The sequence below is a fragment of the Magnolia sinica genome, chromosome 19, assembly GCF_029962835.1.
Source record: "Magnolia sinica isolate HGM2019 chromosome 19, MsV1, whole genome shotgun sequence".
NCBI lineage: Eukaryota > Viridiplantae > Streptophyta > Magnoliopsida > Magnoliales > Magnoliaceae > Magnolia > Magnolia sinica.
This window is the reverse complement of record NC_080591.1, coordinates 65299747-65313617: the sequence shown is the minus strand read 5'-3', so window position 1 is coordinate 65313617 and position 13871 is coordinate 65299747. Positions and strand designations below refer to the sequence as shown.

Below are 13871 nucleotides of genomic sequence, written 5' to 3'. Positions count from 1 at the left end.
AATGAGGGTTTGGGGGATTTTGGCGTAAGAAAAGGATGGTAATGATTTGGTAGGTTGCGGCAGAATAGAGCAATGTGCCTCTTGGGCCTTGTGGGGTCCACTAAGAGGTTTTTAATCGAATCCATTCTGTTCGTCTATTTCAAAATAAAAAAAAAAAAAAAAAAGAAAATTAAGAAGATCCAACACTCAATTGGGACACACCAACAAAAAGGTGAAAATAACGATGTAGAGTAGCAACCAATTGGAGCACGGTTCATAACCGTTTCCAATCAGAGACGGCTTAAAACCGTTTCTGATTCAAAGTCGTACGCATTCGAGTTCGCCAATTTTGGTGTAGTGCATGACTTCCACATGTGTTCACATGCAGGAATGACTGTAAGATTTGATATGGAGCTGACCTTTGTGTTAAATTGTGGGAAGTCACCATCCATCCTCCCTTGATTGATTGCATCACTTGGTCTTTTTATTGTGCCCATATCCATAGACAAGCAGAAAGAATTGGTCCACAATCAATCAAGGTGGGTGTGGATTGCTTACTCTTGCATCGTGTTTTCCTTTAAACAGGGAACAACGCGCCCTACTCACTACCATGTTTTACTGGATGAGATTGGCTTCTCCCCTAATGATCTCCAAGAGCTTGTGCATTCATTGTCCTATGTGTAAGAAGCCTTTCCCTCCCCCTCTTTTGTATACAGTGACTTTATTTATGTCCTTACAATGTATGGGTAAATGCTGAAATTATTCATGGTATTGCTCTGCATTTGTTCAGATATCAGAGGAGCACAACTGCAATATCAATCGGTAAGTACCGTGTTTCTGTTATGCGGTAATTGCCTATTTTATGTTGTGAGGGGTTTTGACTACTATCTCCCTGTCAAAAGACTCTTTTGAGTTTTAGGGCTACAACTTGAGATCAACCCAAACATGACAAAGGGTTGAGTTGGGGCTGGGTTGTTGGATTCTTCGTTTGGGTTAGGGTTAGAAAACTCTAAAATGATTTAAAATCTGGTTGGGGATTAGCTTTAGCAAATTCAGGATGGGTTAGGTCTGGTGGGGAATAGTACTGTCTCATGGGTTTAAGCGTAGAGGAATTCAGATTGGGTTCACATTAGGCAACCTAGGTTGGAATTCAAATCGGGTCGGGTTGGGGGTTGACCCTCAACCTGGCCCAACTATGTTGGACCCAGTCATGGATGGACAATTTCCCAAATGTCTAGCAATGTTTTTTCCCCTTTTCTTCATGGTTTATCTAATGTTTGGGTAGGTAAGCTGGCAACATTTGCATCCTAACTTGTAACAACTAATGAATGTTCGTTGCAACCATGATTGATAGCTCTTAAGCCGTTGAAACCAATAACACTTTGTCGGTAGTTGCGAGAGATGTATAAATCTTAATATACTCTAAAGCTTTCTAGTTCATTGCAATGAACTTTGTCTTGGTTTATCACACCCGAGCACGAACATGAGGCTGTGTACTCAGTGAATCCGAACCACTCATTTGGTGGGTACTGGTGTGGATGTGTAATTTAGTGAAACTATGATTATTGGACTATCTTGTTCATCCAATTGATGTTGATGTTTTGATTGTGACCTATTGATTATTTTGTCTTAATTTGAAGGCCTGCTGGTTCAATCTTGATGGTTTTTTAGGGGTCTTTTTGGGAGCCTAGATTTCTACTCTGTAATTCAAATGTGGCTATGCATACTATTTACTATCTCATCTTTTTTTTCAGGTTAAAACAACCAATCGAAAGAAACATGTACGGTGTGCATCCTAACATAGGCATTGTTTTGCCTAGGACGATATGCAACATTACAGGTGATCCTCTAGTTTTAGTTGTTGAATAGTCACTCTTGTGTGTTTAGTTTTTGAATCTTTATATTGTTTTTTGGCTAATCAAATTGCTTATGGTCTTTGTTTTGATTTTAATAGTTATAATGCAAGTCCAAAAAGAAGCTTTGCCTGATATGCAATACAAAGACAAGTTTCTCTGCTGAAGTGTCATTGCAAGTCATGGTGCAACCACAAAGGACCTTGTGTTTTCTCTAGGAGTGGAGCACATAATGGAGGATTTTTTATTTATTTTTAATGTATTCATGCAATTGTAAACTTATTGTTGTAAATATATATAATTTTTATTATAAAGTTGTACCATATTTGTTTAATATTAATTTTTAATTGTACCTAATATTCTTTTGGTTTTAAATATAAAAACAAATGTACAGCATTTATTAGCCGTTCCAAAATAATGAAAAATACCATTCCTAAAATAACATTTAGCAGTTCCTAAAATAACATTTGGCAGCATTAAGAGCCATTCCTAAAATTTGATAATTGGCCGTTGGCAACATTAAGAAGGGTTTAAAACCTTTACTAAAATCTCATTTATAAAAAGTTAAAACCTTAGGAACGGTTTAAAACCGTTCCTAAAATTTCGTTCTTAAATTTTGAAACGATGCTTCATACGGTTTTGGACCGTTTTGCAACGTCTCTTTTATAGACGTATTTTAGAGTGCTTAAGGGGGTTTAGGAACGGTTTAAAACCGTTCCTAAATGACGATTTTGGTCTGGCCTAGAAACCAGAGGATATGTATAATATAATCATTACCTGCTAATATATGGTCATTACTCATATATATTTATACGGGGAATAGAAAATCAAACCCCCTCTTAGTCCTTTGAGAAGGGGATCCATATGATCCTCCACCGGGAGGATATGTATACCCTATGAGTTTGTACGGTTGGATATTATTTTTGAGTGATCAATCCGATTGATGGAAGACAAGTTGGATGAATCATTGAACAAACGTTAACATGATTGGAAGATGTTAGATGATTAGATTTTGTCCATTTCTCTATTCATTTTGTGCCGTTGCTGCATTTCCTTTTTTTTTTTTTTTTTTTTGTGTGGCACAAAATGGACGGTTTTGAGTAATTTGATCTTAAAATTTATTAATTCAGCTTGCCATGACGGGACTGAAACCTATTGGATGGTCCAGATGGCGATGTCGATGTCAATAAGTCTAAATTCAACTAAGGTGCATGGAAAGGTTACCATACAATTACCCACTATAACGTTAATCAATCAACAATGATATTTTAGCAAAATAGTAGATTGCCTTCTGTTTCTTTCCTGTATCATCATGCAGAGCGAGAACAGCCAATAACTTTCGACCACATGTATAATATCCTCACCTTTGAATTTGTATGATTGGAGATTATTGTTGAGTGATCCTGGCCGTTGGATGCATCATCCAACCACAAGAACTTAATTGGCCAGGGGTACATGCAATTCGCCTACTCCATTTACTGCTGTGTGCGCCCCACCTGTGTCATTGTTGGATGATTTTCCATTGATCATATGCCCCATCCATCAAAATCCAAGAGGTATGGGCCGTTGAGCTATACGACCTTGGTTTAAAAGTTTAGAGAGGTGGGACCCACCATGAATCACTTGGGACAAATCAGGCCACTTGGTTAATCCGTCGGGCGACACCATTGGAATGGATGCACAACTGATGGTCTGACTCTGGTATACTTGTGTGGTCCACCTAGGGAAGCGATCAGACTGATTTTAGGAAAGGGCGATCATCATGGTTGGGATTACTGTTTTGATGGTGCTGGTTTCTTCGTACAGGAGTGGCTTGTTTGCAGGAAAGATGGTAGGGTTCAGCAATTTGCAAGTCATGGTAATTAGCTTGCATGTGATCATTTTACTTGTACGGGTATCAGCTTGATCCAAAACTTTCGTGGCCCCAAAGAAGGTTTTAATGGTAACCGGTCAATCCCACTGTTTACCTTGAGCTTGGTTCTGCCTATTTTTGGGCTCGTCTCTTGAAATTAGCTGGTGAAACCGATGAACCAAGTGAATATAACATAGACATCATGGTGGGCCCACAGACTCAGGGCTACAGAAGCCCCAACAGCTGGCGGCTGCATGCAATCCATGTCCCATTCGTAGGATGTCAACAGGCGCTAGGGCTGGGCCATCTGTCCAAACTCAACCTGCATTTTTGAACGAAGGCTTATGTTAGGACTCGCGGAAGCACACTAAGCCGAATCAAATAAAGTAATTATAATAGCATAAACAAATCTAACAAAGAATACTTCGAATTTTGGTAGAGAAATCCATGCAGGAAAAAACCACAGCACAAAGATGATGCACTATGAATAATAAAGTTGTAAGAGATAGAACCTCACCAATCAAAGCCCAAAGAAAAAAATCCTAGCATTTTCTTTCTCCAAAATCCTTTCAAACCCTTGAGCATATCTAGCCTACACCCTAATCCCGGTTACACCCATCTATTAAAGGTAAAATGGAAATAGAAATAAATCGCATAAAAACATGCAAAATTGTGCAATACGTTAACCTGTCAATTTGACTAGTCGAGACGCATCGATCGGTTAAGTTGACCTCTTAACGTGTCGAAAACTCCAAAAACAATCCAGAGAGTTTTGGAAAAAAAAAAAAACCAAATATTTTGATGGCCCTAGTTTCAAGATAGATTTGAGGTATTAAATTTTCAACAATTTCTACCATGACTCTAATCTTCATGTCGAAACACGTCATGTTCGATCCTCCATCTGTACTTCCTTTCCATCATAGCTCAACAATCATTGCTTTTCATGCACACTCCATTTTCACTCTATCTTTGTTAGTGTCAAGACGTATTCTTGCGTACTTTTAATATATCGAAGTAGCCATTTCACTACCTCTTAATGTTACTTATTGGAGCAAGACATGTATCTGATAACAACACTCATTGCATGTGAAATATTTGGTATCGTACAAACCATGGCATGCATCAAGTTGCCAACCACACTTGAACAAGGCACACGAGACATAACCTTCTTCATGTTGCAACATGCCATATTCGATCTTTCATCACTACTTCTCCATCATAGCTCAACAATCATCGCTTCTCATGCACACTCCATCTTCACTTTATCTTTATCAGCGTTAAGACGTAGTCTTGCACACTTCTAATATATCGAAATATTTGGTCTCGTATAAATCATGACTTACATCAAGCTGTCAACCGCACTTGAATAAGGCACACAAGACATAACCTTCTTTTTACCATCAGTTTCAGGACACTGTTCAGAAGAAAACCGAAAATAAACTGTGTGGGGAACACTAACCGGCTTTGCCTTGTCCATCCCAAACTTCACCAATACATTCTTAATGTATTCAGAGTGAGATAACCATAACAGCTCCTCTTCGTGTCTCCGAGTATGTCAATGCTGAGAACTCTCTTTGTAGCCCATAGATCTTTCATCTCAAATGTCTCTGTGAGTTAGCCCTTTAATATGTCGATCTTAGACATGCTATAATTAGCAATAAGCATGTCATTGACATACAATACCGGGATAATGAACTTCTCATCACTCAATGTCTTGTAATAGGCACAATGATCATATTCAATCTTGGTAAGCCTCTGATTCACTATAAAAGAATCAAACTTTTTATACCACTGCTAGGTGACTGTTTCAGGTCGTACAACGACCTCTTCAACATGGAAACCTTATTCTCTGATCTTTTTATTTCGAAGCCTTATGGTTGCTTCATGTAGATATGCTCTTCCAATTTCCTAAGTAGGAAGGCAGTCTTCACATCCATCTGCTCCAGCTCAAGATTGTATTGGGCAACCAATGCGAACACGAATCTGATAGATACTTGCTTCACAACCAGTGCGGATATCTCAGTGAGGTTGACACCTTCCCTCTGAGCATATCCCTTCTCTACCAACCTTTACTTATACCTATCCTATTTCTTCTTAAAAATTCACTTACACTCGATCACTTTACAACCGACGGGAAGCTCTACCAGCTCCCGTGTCTCATTCTTGTATAAAGAGTCCATCTCATTATGCATCACCACTTTCTACTTTTCGGTATCTTCGTCGTTAAGAGCATCCTGAAAAGTAGACAGATTCTCCTCATCTGTAATAAGGGGCAAATGCAACATTCATCCCCGTATCTCGCCCACAACCTGCGATCCCTTAGTAGATTCCTTCTCATAGGTGAATGCTTTACTTGCTCATGTACCTCTATCTGCGTCTCAGTGTCATCTCGTGTCTCATCTCTATCTGAGTATCCATAACCTGCATTTTCGCCTTCTTGTGCTAATCCTTACAGAACAAGGATCCCTCTTCGAATATGATGTCACGACTAAGGATAATTTTCTGTGTAATCTGATTATATACCTTGTATCCCTTCACACTGTTAACATAATCAACAAAGATGTACTTTTTGGCCCTTTGGTCTAGCTTATCTCTTTCAACTAATGGAATGTGAGAGTAAGCATCGCAACCAAATACTCATATCCCTAAGTAGTCTACTTCCTGACCACTCTATACTTCATCTAGAATTTTACAATTAATAGCCGCATAATGCCATCGATTCACTAAGTAGAAATCCATGTTAACGGCTTAGTCCACATTTCCTTACCCAATCTAACATTACTTATCATGCATCGGCCCCTCTCCAAGAGAGTCCGATTCATTCGCTTAGCCCCACCATTCTGCTCGAGTGTGTGGCGCACTGTATTATGCCTTATGATCCCTTCATCTTTACAAAAATGATGAATTCTCCAGAAGTGAATTCTCCACCATTATATGTCCTCAATACTTTTAACTTAACTATTTTTCCACCATCGCGCTTCTATAGTTTGAAGTTTGTGAAAATTTAGGATTTATTTTTCAGAAAATAAACTCACACCTTTCTAGAATAGTCGTTAATGAACGTAATGAACAGTGGAGACCTCCACCAGAAACTACACACGACAACCCCCATACATCAGAATGCACATAATCCATAACAACCTTACAAACATATTTTTCAAACTTAAAAGATAGCCTTGACTATTTACTATATATAAAATGCTCACATATACTAAAATCAATGCTTTAAAAAGCTGGGATCAAACAACAATTAGAAAATAACTTCATGCCCCGCTCGCTCATGTGGCTTAGGTGTGCATGCCACATATGTGTAGACGTGGAGTCCACTATAAATGTTGCAGCTCCACCTGATGAAGTGTTCCTGATTAACCTATAAAGGATACCATTCCTCTGTTCTTTCATGACTACAAGTGCCCCCTTTGAAACCGTAAGGACATGATCGAACCTGGTGAATTTGCACCCAAGTGCCACGAGTACACCCAAAGATATCGGACTCTTCCTTAACTCAGGAACATGTCTCACATCGGTCAAGATACGCTCCATGCCATCAAATATCTTGATGTGCACTGATCCAACACCAACCACATTACAGACATTGTCAATGCCCATAAACACTCGGCCATCATCACACTCACTGTAGTTGGTGAACCAACTCCTATGAGGGGTCTTGTGATACGAAGCCCCTATATCCAAAATCCATTCATCGTTGAAATATTCAGATTTTGATGCGATCAACACATCACTACCACTCACCTCCTCACTGATTCCGTAGAATTTGCCTCTTTGTAAGAACCCTCCGATTTCCCCTTTCTTGAATTAGGATTCTGACAATTCCAGCACTTTAACTTACCCTTGCCCTTGCCCTTAGATTTGGATCTTGATTGTGAAGATCCTCTATCTTACTCAGAATTTTTTCCCCTTGTAACTAGTGCATTTGTAGAAGCACATACATCACCACTTTTCTTTTTCATCGCCTTCGACTGAAGAGCTGAGATAATGGTCTCAATGTTAATGGTCATCTTACCAGTGTACAAGTGTCTTTGAATGACTCATACGATTCTGGAAGATAATTCAACATAATACATGCTTTATCTTCATCCTTCGATTTCCCTACTCCATTCCTGACGGACGCACTCAACCCATGAGTGTACTGGATTTCAATATCGGATGTTTTAATTCAGGTTCACCTCTAACTTTTACAATCTTATACAATGATCAGCTCCCACAAGAGACTTTTCGTAGTTTTCTATAGGCTCGCCATGAACCTCGGTCTTACATAAGAACCTACTAACATACAATCCCGTAGGAGGCTCCCATAAAAGACTTTAGTTAGTTTTCTATAAGATAACCAAAAACATCGGTCCTAATCCAAGGACCTACATTTACGCCCATCGGAGGCTCCCACGGAGACTAACACGTACGCTACCCATGTCTAGTGGCATACATAAGGACTTTGATTTAGGCCCTACAGAAGAACCTAGTTGATTTTGGCAATTCAAACTCTTACACTCAATCTTATGAAAGGAGTGAGTATATATGTACTCTTACACTTGAGAACTTACTTGTCGGATTGAGCCCCTCTTATAGCGCCTTCTCAGGTTGTTTGATCAATGCTTTGTCATGCTTTAATTAGCTACCTCGATCATAATGCCAATGCTTTACCAATTCTTTAGCTCCAAGATCAAACAACTTGCATGTGATGCTCCAATGTGGTGACCAAGGTGATGGGAGATTGGATAGAATCTCCTACGACTAATAGAAAGTTGTAAAGCCTAGGGAATTCTACTTAATAGACACTTTAAAGCTTGATAGATACTTAGGTTTGCCAAGAGAAGTAGTGTTTAAACTCTAGAGAGGGCTTGAGATAATGATCTTCTTGTAGAAGACCTTGGAATGCTCATTAGAGTGAAGAACCACTGAACCCATTCACATGAGACGTTGGCTTTCGGTTAGATAAATTGCGGTGCACAATCATTCGTATGCATAACATTTAACCCATCCGGTAGTTTTTTTTTTTTTTGGAGAAGGAGAATTTCATTGATTGAGAAAATAAACAAAGATCATTCAGGTGAAGCCTAACAACAAGAAGGCTGACCCGCCTATCATATCCTATACAACTCCTATCTTTTTCTTCCTAATAGCACTCAGCCCCATTCTGTCCAAAACAAAGGAACCTCTAGCAAGAGGGGGGGAGATCAGAGGGAGCTGAGAGGGTCTTGAACTCTTATGACGTGCTACTTTGCTTAGCCAAACCATCCGCCGGGCCGTTGGCCTCTCTATGAATGAGGGCAAGGGAAAAGGACCCTTTAGACATCAACTTCTTGATTCTCAAGATCCAATATTTCCATTTCCACGTTACTGTTGATTTCCCACTAATGCAATCAACCACCCATCTGGAATCCGATTCAACATATACTCTCTACAGCCTGTGTTGGATGCACAAATCTAAACTGTCATAGAGAGCCTGATTTCAGCTCTGTTGTTGGAGGCTACTCCGTACCCTTTATGAAAAGCGAATATCATGCTGCCATTATGATCCCTACAAATGTCGCCCCTACCCGCAGGCCCCAGATTACCGATGGCGGATCCATCAACATTAAACTTAAACCATCCAATAGGTGGTATTTGCCACCTCACTACCTCAAGATGCATGGGAGGAAAGGACCACCCGGGAAGAGGAGCAGTGGGGCTGGTGTCAAAGGACTGAGGATGACTGCGGCAGTTAACTTTTTGCATCAGCTACTAAGAGGCTCTGTGGAATACCCTTTGAAAGGAGACCTTAAGACCATCGAATCTGGAACTATTTCTGGCCTTCCAAACCTCCCACATCATAAAGGCCGGTGCCAAACGAAAGGTAAAAAGGGGGCATGGACGCGTATGAGGAAGGACCCACCACCATAGGAGCCGGTCCATAATGCAAGTATGAGAGGCTAACGTCACACCCAACTTTTCAGCAATTAAATTCCACATTTTCTTCGCCAGGGACCCATGCAAGAACAGATGCGACATGGATTCTGTGGAAGACGGGTTGTTTTCCTCCAGGCCGCAGCATTCGCACTTGGACGCAAGATAGATCCCTTTTTTCTGGACATTGCCATCGATTGAGAGCGCATTCATTAGAACCTTCCATATAAAAGCAAAGATCTTAGGTGGGAGAGATAGGTGCCACACCCACTTCATCCAAGACAGCTTTTGGCATTGCGACCGCACCACCTCCCATCCAGACTTCACCGTAAAAGAACTATCAGGGCCATTGGGCCAGATAAAAGAATCATCATTGTTAGAGGTGCAAAAACATTTGTTGACGATGTGCGCCCGAATCAAGGCAGGAAGATCAGGCGGCATGTCCTGTCTCAGGCCATGGAAAGACAGGAAATCAGCGACCTGTAGGTCCTGGCAATCAGCAGGAATGCTGATGGACGGGAACTCAAGCAAAGGCCCTAGACCCGACCAGTTACAGCGCCACATATTACAGCTACCTCGACCAATATCCCACTGCCCGTGCCTATCCAGAATGGGCATGAGATTAACAAGCTTATTCCAAAATGGTGAGCAACCAGCGCCGGATCTGAACGTGAGCAGGTTCGAGTCAACACACCTGTATTTAGACTGCATGAACATCCTACAAATTTCTGTTGCAGGTGTTTCTAGCCCTCCATGCCATCTTGAGGTGAAACGCCTTCATAACGTCTTTTAGCTTTTGATTCCCATCCCACCTTCAGCTTTCGAGGCAGAAGTTAAGTCCCAACTTCTCCAGTGCACGTTGTTTTTGCCATCTCTCCAACCCCACAAGAAATTAGCAATGGCCCTTTCAATTTGCTGCAAAGTTTTGGAAGGAACCACCATCGCTGACATCATGTGGACCGGGACACTACAAAGGACTGAAGAGATTAGCGTTAGCCGGCCTGCTTGCGAGAGGATGCGCCCATTCCAACCTTGAACCCTGGCCAGAATCTTGGTCGTTAAGTGACTGAACTCTGTGCTGGTCATTCTCCCTTGAACTATGGGAATGCCCAGATATGTAAGGCCTCTAGGGGCTTTCCCAAAGCCAAGAATTCTCTCAATGCTCCTGATCCTACCTGCAAGGAGATTAGCGGAACAGTAAAAAGCACTCTTCCACATGTTGACGCACTGGCTAGACACAACCTTATATTTCTGCAAAAAATCACGCACAACTATGAGCGAACGCCTAGACCCATTGGTGAACAAGACCCTATCATCTGCATACAGGAGATGGAAGAGTTGGAGGCACCCCTGTTTCATCTTGAAAGGACTACGTTGCCCATCTACAATCAGCCTATGGAAACCTCTACTGAGTGCCTCAGCTGCAATGATGAAGAGGCTGAAACGGCCTAACTATACATCCTAGAGAGGGGGGGTGAATAGGACTATGCCAAATTATAATTATAACAGCGAAATAAAATAAAGAGATAGCCAAATAAAATAAATCAATTTACAATGCTGAAATAAAATCAACTTAAATAAACAAGTATTGAAAGGTTGATACGAATTCAGTTCTAAGGACAACCTTACACCATAAAAACCAAGGGTTTATGACAGGACAGCCTTATTTCTAGAACGTTCTTTGTATCAAGAAATCAAATAGACAAGAAATAAATAAAGAGCAATGAATTGAAATAAATTGCAGGAATTTAAATCTAAATTATTACAACATTCTACACACTTACTTGAAATATAAATTTTACAACATCACATCCATACATACATCCCACAAACTTGAATGATAAAAGATAAAAAACTTAAGCAAGCATTCAAACTATAAGACAAAGAATTATAGTGGTTCGCCTGTGTGTACACCAACTATTTCACAACAGCCACACAGAATACTACTCCACTCCTAATATCCTCACATAGGGGATATTAACGTTCACTAACAAAATAAGTTTCACAGGTTCACCTAAAGCCTTCACAATTGTGTCTTTTTAACTTGGGCTTACATAGTCCAAAAACCCACACTTTCTGAGTTTTCTAGCTCTCCTCAGATAACCACACAATGAGATTTTTCTGCCGAATCTCAAACAAAAACCAAAAGAATAGAAATTTTACATAAATGTAAAATACCTGGATTTCTCCTTTCATAGCAGCTCGGAAGAACCAATCGGAGTAGAAGTTCGAATCAACGTTTAATGTCCAATACTCACTTAAAATGGTTCTAAGTTCTAATTGATTTTAAATTAAATCAAATGGGCTAGCTCAATTTGATTTTGATTCCAAGAAGAAGGAATTACAGAATTTTTCATTTTCAAATCAGATTGGAATGTAGATCAAAATCAAATAAAAATAAGCTCACAAAAGGAAATATTAATTATGCACAAAGTATCTTAAAATGAACACTAACTTATCTCAGAGTGGAGCCTTGAATTTCTTTAAATTGAGTTCTGAAATTTTGAGATTCGTGCTCAATTTATAGAAGCAGAAATCACGTCTACGACTGGTCTTAGGTAAACTTCGACCGGTCGTAGCTTCAACGGCATTTTGAATTTTTAAGCGCGATTTTTGAAAACCGTTCTATGATTGATCATGGGGTGTCTACGACTGGTCGTGGACCACCTACGACCGGTCGTAGATGACCCAGGATTGGTCGTAGAACGCATGACTAGGTCGGTGTAGTTGGAGTCGAGGAGCCACGACTGGTCGAAGTTTGAGTCGTGAACACACCTATGACCAGTCAAAGGACCTCTAGGACTGGTCGTGGGCTAACCAAAAAATTCTGAAAATCTTCAACAACTTAGGACTGGTCGTGGAATTTCTTGGACTGGTCGAACCAGTGCTAGGACTAGTCGAACAAGGTCCAGGACTAGTCTTAGAACAGACCAAATTCATATATAAACATACAGTTTGAATTATGTATCCGAAATGACCTACCCTAAGGTCAATCTAAGGTCAATCATACCTGGGACATGAAGTATGGACATTGAAACTCCATTCTATCAAATGATTGTTGACCTTTGAACTTTACAAAGCTTGAGATCTCTACTTGATGTAGCTTGATCTTGAGATCTTCGAAAGCTTGACATCAAACTTCAACTTGAGTTGCTCTTGAGTCTTGAAATGTACTTGAGTCTTGTACTCTTTATTGATGTAGCTCTGAACATTGATGTTTACAGTACATGGCTTGACTTGGCTTGAAGTCGATCATTGTACTTAACTTGAAGCACTTGTGAAGCAGTGTCTGGAACATATATAACAACATACAAACACAAGACACAAATAGAGTTTTGGCACAACAAAATTTGACAACCAAAGGAGCATGAGACCATAGCACTTACAATCTCCCCCTTTGTCAAATTTGTGACAAAACACTCTCAAAGAGAATAAGAGAAGCACAACATGTTCAACAAAGAATCATGCACCAGTTATCATAAACTAGCACACACATTCATTTAGAGGCAAGTCTCCTCTATACTCCTCTATACTTAGTACTCCCCCTGAGTAGCACACATAGATATTCAAAAAAAAAATACTACTTAATTCATAACCAATTAGCTTCAAAAAGTCTTCTCCCCCTTTTTGTCACAAAATGACAAAGGAAGAACACAAGGATAATAATGATAATTAGGAGAGCAAAGTAAGCAAGAGATGAAATAAAGTCCATACATCCAAATATCAAAAACCAGTCAGGTCCAAAGACAAATAAAAACAGTCATACAAACTGAGATAAAGCAAAATAGTATATGAGTTATTACAGACCAGCAAATAAAAACATTCAGTCAGATCCTGAAGAAGGAGCAGGAATAGATGGATCAATTTTGTGCAAACCCTTAGTAACGCGCCGCATATACTTGCGCATATAAGCAAATTGAGAAGTTTGGGTTACATGTATTTCAGCTACCTTTTCCTCAAGAGAACGCAATCTCTTATCAAAGCCAAACGGCACAAAGTTAGGATCATTTCCAGAATCAGATTCTATTTTATCAAATATATCATCCATATTAACATCGTCTGGAGGAAGATTATCACCCTCTTCTTCATTCACACCTGCTGCTCCACCTTCTCCAACATCTACTTGGCCCTCAGCCAATCGCAACTTCATTTTGTTTAAGTTGGAGTTGTTGAAAATGAGGTGTTGGATAGGAGCCTCTCCAACAGGCACAGTGACTAGCATGTGAGTAGCTAACATAGTCATTAAGCAAAGGGAAGATCACTATGACCTCGATGGATATGAA

General features: G+C 40.0%; 1 long non-coding RNA gene across 1 annotated transcript; it reads left to right on the top strand.

Moving 5' to 3' along the window:
* The first annotated feature begins 343 nt into the window (after positions 1–343).
* LOC131234720 (uncharacterized) lies at positions 344–858 on the top strand. The gene is made up of 3 exons (XR_009165758.1): positions 344–375; positions 565–659; positions 770–858. It is a non-coding gene; the product is annotated as an uncharacterized LOC131234720 (long non-coding RNA).
* Positions 859–13871: the final 13013 nt, after the last annotated feature.